The 7,915-nt window shown below is 23.8% G+C and overlaps 2 long non-coding RNA genes across 2 annotated transcripts in view; one reads left to right on the forward strand and one right to left on the reverse strand.

Annotated features, from left to right (window-relative positions):
* Positions 1-2,509, forward strand: part of LOC112639419 — a 2,717-nt gene extending 208 nt beyond the window's left edge. Inside the window, exons 2-3 of the long non-coding RNA XR_003123506.1 lie at positions 1,123-1,235; positions 2,389-2,509. This is a non-coding gene — a long non-coding RNA (uncharacterized LOC112639419). The remainder of the gene's footprint in view (positions 1-1,122; positions 1,236-2,388) is intronic.
* Positions 2,510-5,261: 2,752 nt separating this feature from the next.
* Positions 5,262-7,524, reverse strand: LOC112639417. The gene is made up of 3 exons (XR_003123504.1): positions 7,461-7,524; positions 5,770-5,887; positions 5,262-5,544 (listed from the first exon to the last, which is right to left on the reverse strand). It is a non-coding gene; the product is annotated as an uncharacterized LOC112639417 (long non-coding RNA).
* Between the last annotated feature and the right edge of the window lie 391 nt (positions 7,525-7,915).

The following is a 7,915-nucleotide window of genomic DNA, read 5'->3' on the forward strand; positions in this document are numbered from 1 at the left end:
GAGTTAATTAAATGTAGTTTTTTAATATTTAGCTAGATGTAATATTTTATTTATAAGAGAAAATTATTTATAAGCAGATGATCGAAAGTAATGCTAAATATAAAGTAGGAATACGAATCTTTCTGAAAAACATACATATATAAATTTGAAAAGATATATACATATAATAATGTAATACGTGTTGTTTTAATTTTTATCTTTTGTAGAGAATTCTCAAGATTCTTGGTTTATCTTCTCTCATCTTTGAGAATTCATTAGATGATACATATTATTTTTTATTCGATTTCTATATTTTTTTTTCGAAATAATTTGATACAACTGCTTTAATTTTCATTTCCGATATTTGAAAAGACTCGAAAAATCGGAAATGAAAAGTAAAACAATCAAATTATAACAATCAAATCAAATTATATTAATAAAATTAATCTTGTCGTATTGATGAGATAATAAATAAAAGTAGATTCTTATGAAATATGATGTATAATAATGATGTATAATCAATCAATGTTATATTATTTCGCTTATATGTGTTTTGATTTTTAAATTTAATAAATATATAAATTATAAATTTTGTATTTTAAAAAAATCGAAATTTTTCGTATCTTTTACATAATAATAAAATGTGTTTATTTATAACTTATTAATATAAAAATAATATTTTGCTATCATTATTTTGCTAAAATATTTATTTGCTGAAATATTCCTTAATAAATTAACAGTTCGTAGTGAGTTGTTAAATTATCACAATTTTTAATGACCACGTTTCTTATATTTTTAATAAAAATTAAGAATCAAGTACTAATTAAGTTAGTATTAATTGTAAATTTCTATCTAAGCAAAACGTTTTAAATATATTATTTAATTGTAATGTAGTTAATAGAAATTGGAAAATAATTTGGAGAACATTAGAGAAAACAACATTAAAGAAAACAAATAAAAAAAGATACTTAGATTTGCAATTTACATACATATATTATTATGTTATATTATTTATTAAGGAATATTAGTAAAAGGTTAATAGTCTGAATTATAATTCTGATTCAAATTTTTAAAGATTTCTTGGAATTAATGATTCTTATGAGGTGTTTAATTCTAATTAAATTTCAAAATTTTTCTATGTAGAATGTGGGATGCACATATCATTTCTACGATGTATATTCAACCAGAATCCGCCTTTCGGTATATTTGTTGCATTTTTCTGAAGAATTTCAGAAGAAAGAAGAAGAATTTCAAAGGTAATTTTATACATAATTTCAGTTTATATTGGACTAACAAAATGAGACAACAAGAGTACTTTCAATATAGCAAATCGTTAGACCATGCACATTTTTGATTCAAATCCAAATGATATCTGATGAAATGAATTGTGATACATCTTATTGTTTTTTCTCAAAAATCTTTCCGGATAAAATATGTCCTGATTATCGTAGTACTTCTCATCACGATGGATCATAAAAATTCTTGTACATGACAAAAGATTTCTCACTTGATAATGCAGATGGTTGGAGATGGTTGCAGATGATTGAAGCGTTGGTCACTTCTATTTCTAATTGCAATGAGTTATTTAAATAATTGATTTTATTAATATTAATGAAATATTATTAAAATCAATTATTTAAATAACTCATTGTAATTAGAAATAGAAGTGAACAACGCTTATTGCTCAGAATACAAAACCTATAAAAGATAAATGTCTTGAAAGAGAATATTCTATGAAAGTTCCATAAGAAAATTTATTTGTCCATTCTTATGTTATAAATCATTTAATTAATAAAAGTAGAAAAACTTTTCTGATTATTTCAATTAAGTGAAAAGATTTTTAAGGAGAAAAATTATCTTTAGAACGAACTTATAAAAATTCTATAATTACAGAGCACAATTTAAATATAATTGAAATAAATAGGTATAAATAATTAATAATTAAGTAATAATTGATTAATTAAGTATAATTGAAATAAACAGGTATAAATAGGTATGGAAATTTAAAGCTTGATACTACAATATCAAATGAAATAAACAACAACAAAACATTAACATAAAATAAAATCTTTATTGATTTCCGCATAATTGCTACTTTTATTGATATTATGTTTATATATATATATATATATATATATATATTATATATTATACATATATATATCTTATATATATATAATATATATCTATATCTTATATATATATAATATGTATAATATATAATATATATAGATCTAATATATATATATCTTATAGATATCTTAGAGATAGATATAATAAAATAGATATAAGATAGAGAAGATGAAAATAGATATAAGAAATAGATATAAGATATAGATATAATATATATATATCTTATATGTATAGATCTTATATAGATAGATATTTTATATATCTCTTTTTCTACAGCTTGTCTACAAACTCGACTATTGGCACTAAGCATCCACTGAGTCCCATTTTTCTTTCATATGGGTACCTTCCTACTGCGCCTACAGAAACAGAATTTTATGTCTTACAAGTTATTGCAATTTTATCATTAATATATTAATACATTAAAAATTACAATGTAATAATTAATGTGTGCAATAATATTACATATTCTCCTGTTTATAAATTAAGTAGATCTTGCTAAACTGAATTAAAAAGTCCTATATCCTTTTACAAATAATTACGCAAAATTTCGAGATATTAATAAGTTGTTTGCAAAACGGTATAGGACTTTTCAATTCGACTTAACGAAATCTACTTATGGTTTTTTGGCAGATGATACAACAGACCCCCTGTACACACACACACACGCGCGCGCGCGCGCGCGCACGCGTTTTTGGACGACTAATTTCGTAAAGATATATGTTAAGATATATGTTTATATATGTTAAGAACCATAATTAACTACTACTAACTTCTTTTAACAGTAAAAATACTTTAAATAATATTTTGTAATTATTCTATTAGAATATTAATTTTTTTTATTTTTAAATAATTATCATCATAATAATCATTTCAATAATAATCATTATAAATAATTTAATTAATAACATAAGAAAATAAAATTAATTTTGTGGCCATTTAAATTAATTTCGTGAAAAGTTCGTGTAAGAGAAGTTATTTTATTGTTAGAAGAAATTTTTAAAGTGTTTTACACAACTATTTGATATATATGTGTGCGTGTGCGTGCGTGTGCGTGCGTGCGTGTATACATATAAAATATCCTCTATTATTTAATAAATCTCAATTTCAAAACGAAACAAATGACATACGTATAATGCGATATTTTAATATTTATTTAATGCAAAAATATTGAAAAAATTAAAAGTCTAAATGTGCATTACAATTATTTAAATTGTAACAATTACTCAAATTGTATGTATGATCGTATTAATATACATTATTTCCGAATTGAAAAACTCAAATTAATTTTCTTCTACTTACGTAAGCAAGAAACAATTTTTTTGTTCCTTATTAAGTCAATTGTAATTTATATAATTAGAACATTATTTTAATGTTTGATAAATATCAAAATTATTGAATATTAATGCTAATTTTATGCTAATAATTAAGGCAGGCTAATAATTTGCGTAATTATTTTTTATTATTTCGAGAATTAATTGCTTTGATTACACAGGCTTAGTTCAGTTACAAAAAACAGAGTAGGTGAATCTAATAGATTTTGTGACGCTGAAAATGAATCTGGCCGTAGAATTTTCCCAGCACGTCGGGTTTTTAAGTAATTTAGTTTATATAGTTGAATAGCCCAAAATCACTATTTTGGCCAATTTCATGAATTTATTGTGGAGAAATCAAATTTTTTGAAATAATTCTGCCATGTCATCGTATAGTATTCACTTTCACCTTTCAATTCACTTTCGATTACCGCCGCACAATTTTTTTCGTTGAGATATATAAGTATAAAGTTATAAGAAAATTTACGTTAAAGAAAATTTACATAGACATCAATATGATAGATCCATCATCTTGAAATTTGAAAATTGAACTGATATATGTCAGGTTCAGTTGCCCGAAAAGGTATTGCAAAGAAATATCTAATACAAAATTACATTAATGTCACAATATACGTTTTGCATCTTCTATTAATTATTTTAGAAAGAAGGTTGTTTTTAAATTTGGCGTTGCTTAGATTAGCAGCGAATGAGTTTATTTTTATGCTTGATTGTCGCATTAATCTTTTCTCGAGTGCAAAATAGCTATTACTTATTATTATATTTGATTTCCGCAGTTTAGAAAAGTGAAATTTATATAAAATAATATTCGTGCATTTATATATACATATATAGACAAATTGAAATTTTATGTCTATTCTTGGAATTTATAGCAGTTTATATCACGTATAAATATCTCTTTTATCTTGGATTATTGGACCATTAGGTCGATTAGATACAGCCAATCTTTATTGTCATTATTCAACCTAAGTAAACTTTTGATGATTGTCATGAATATTATATACATGACAAATTAAATATGACCAATTTTTCACGAGTTATTATTTTTATAACAAAAGTAATTATATATTCGAAATTGATTATTTAAGTAGGTTTGATTGTTTTTTTTATTAGATGCTTTTTTTATTAGAAATCGAAGTGACTAATGTGACTTGAAGTATAAAATCTACAAGAAATATGTTATCGAGCGACGCGGTAGCATCGCAAAGCCAAGTACATAAAAAACAGGTCCAAGCATTGAGTTGAGAATCACTATTCTCAATGCGGCGTTACCAAGTAAACTTTCATGTCAAGTAAACTTTCGATTAAGATATTTAATAAACTAAAGCAGTAATAAAAAATCTAACGACATTTGTATTATATAATGTGGATATAAGCTTTCAATTGCGACCAGTTTGAATAAAATTGGTGCAGTCAATTCTGAGAAATGAAGATCGAATATCAGAATTGTGACATTTTTCGTTTTTCTCCAGGTTCAGACTCACGTACATACTATATGTTCGCATACACGCAAAGCGAGTTTGTCCCTCAAGCGGCGTTCACAGTGTGCGTATACGATTATTGCTTCGATATAAAAAAGTTTTAAAATTTCTTATAACAGTGTATAACAGCAATTAATTATTGTAAATAATATCTTATTATAATAATTTATAATAAAATTTAAATATTATATTATAAATTTAATTTTATATAGATATTTATAATAATTTTATAATAATATATTTTTTATACGCTTTTATGAAGGAAATAATATTCTTATAATATTTTAATCGTAATATTAATACTGAAGACCGGTTCTTTTTTATAATTTCTAAGAAAGGATTAAGTATTATATTTTATTGAATACAAGCATACAAAGTTAATTACAATTCATAAAACAAGAAGGTTTTATATAAAATCTTCGAGAATGTATAGTTATAAAATCAGAATTATTAATATTTAATCATATACGCGAGATTGCATTACTTATTAGTTTATTATATGAATACTACGCAAGAGAAAAAATGTACTTTCTTCCTTTATTCGGGCTTATCAAATAGCTCTGCTACATGTACTGCGCACCGTATAGCCGTCATAGTCTTTTCATCATTGCTTCCTGATTGGGCTTCATATAAAATATGCAATTAATATATGCAATTTGAAATAAAGTAAGTTGTTGAAAATAATTCAGCTTTACAAAATAATTACACTATGTATAATTTTAATGAATATTATTTATAATATAGAAGAAGAAAATTTTCTTTTAAATATAATTTCTAATTGTAAAGCAAAAAAATTATAGATTATTAAAAGAATTACTACATACTGAATATCTATATGTTTTATTTACCTTGCTGAAAACATGTGGTGGAGATGTCTTTTGCTTCCTTCAACTTGGCCGCATCGGAAATGAGTTTATCATAATTAGCAAAAAGTTTTTCTTTGTTGACTAAACCTTGTTCGTCGATCTGAAAGATCGATAAAATTGTATTATTTATTTATTATTAACAAATTTCAAAAAGATATAAGTTTGCAAAAATCATTCAAGTAATATATATTTTTAAAAAATATGCTATTAAAGCGATTGAAGATATATATTTTTGTATAATTAATATAACAACTATATTTATACGATACATATACGATACATATAATTGTAAATTACGATCGAAAAATTTCATGAAATTAAATGAAAACATGTAATATTATCTTTTAAATGTAAACATGTAATATTATCTTTTATGTCTTTTATTCTCCTTTACAAAATGTGAAAGATCACATCAGTTTGTAAATAACTCATTGCTGTAATTGTGAATCGCTTTTACTTCATTTTTAAGAACTTTAATTGTAAACAATTCCAATAGTAAAGCAATTGCTTAAATGTATAATATTATTACACACACACATATAACACATATAACACACACACACACACACACACACACACACACACACACACACACACACATACACACGCATACGCAAATAATAATTCAAATTATGTATTTTTTTAAATCTGTAATTATACAGAGTCTGATAACTTTTTGCGAAGGGTGGAGGTAAATTGGCTCAAATTAAGAAGAAAGGTCATCTACTGTTTTGTGATATTCGTAATAATTAATGAAAAATTAATTAAAGAAGCTCAGCCAATCCATGCAAATATAAGCATGCGACGAAGCGGTGGGGGACACACTCCAAAACATGATGGCGGCGCGCGGCATTTCAGCGTTACGTTTAGTGAGTAAGGTCCGCTCACCTCTTCGTCGAGTAACTAATATCAAGTTACAGTGGGACGGCCTTTTTCGTCGCGTGCTCATCCTTGTACAGATTAGCTGAGCTTCTTTAATTAATTTTTCGTTAATTATTGCGAATATCACAGTAAAACAGTAGAAGACCTTTTTCCTTAATTTGATTTGATCTACCTTCGCACTTCGGGATTACAAAAAGTTATCAGACACCCTGTATAATAAATATATGTCTGCAATCATATAAATGTATACATTGCTGTTGTTGTTTTATAAAGGAAAAATTTATTTCTCACTTTATAAATAAATTAACTATGTGTCGCAATTAATTTTAAGATTTTCCTTTAGTAATACTATTATTATTTTAATTTTCCAAATTCTTTTTCATTACAAAAATTAGCATGCCAATAATTAATTGTTAATACTCCAAATTGGTTGCGAGTAAAAATAATCGATAATTATGCTGCTAAACAAAATTTTAAAACAAATTAAAATTAAATTTTATTAAAATTTAAATTTGAATATGATTTAGATATTATAAATGTTGGAATCGATATACTAATATTGAAAATTATATTAAGAATTAGTAAAGAAATGTTATAATTTTATTATTTGACATATTTATAATTAATTTTATTTATTGTACAAAATAATAAATCACTTCTTCTTACTTTCGGTACAAAATTTTTATATCTTTTATTATTTGAACTTAGATACTTAAAATACCTTATCATGTTTTAACTTTATTTATATTACAGTTTGTTTCTCTAATTTTTATGTGTATATACATACGTACCACTTTGTCCTTTTCCATTACACATTTAATTACTTCTGGTGTCCATTCTAAAATATATAAATTACAAATTTAATAATACAACTTCATGTATGCATGTATAATTTGACAATTAAATTTATATAAATGTGAAGTTATTTAAAATTATTTAAATATAAACAATTTATTTATTAACTATTTGTTTAATGTTATCTTCTGCAAAGCATAATCGTTAATGCAAAAAATTTGTAGCATATTAAATTAGTTTTAATATATTAATATTAACTAATTTGAAGAAAAAAATTTTATCTTAATTTTATCTCTCTTTCCTACTTTGAAAAAAAAAAATATTAAGGTGTTTTGAAAACGTCTATTATGGATTATATTTATGATAAAAGTTATATTTGAAAATTGTGAAATACAAATTTTTTATTCAATAAATTTTTTAATTATAGTTTATATTTATTTAATTCCAATAT

The sequence above is a fragment of the Camponotus floridanus genome, unplaced genomic scaffold, assembly GCF_003227725.1.
Source record: "Camponotus floridanus strain SB8 unplaced genomic scaffold, Cflo_v7.5 scaffold63, whole genome shotgun sequence".
Classification (NCBI taxonomy): Eukaryota; Metazoa; Arthropoda; class Insecta; order Hymenoptera; family Formicidae; genus Camponotus; species Camponotus floridanus.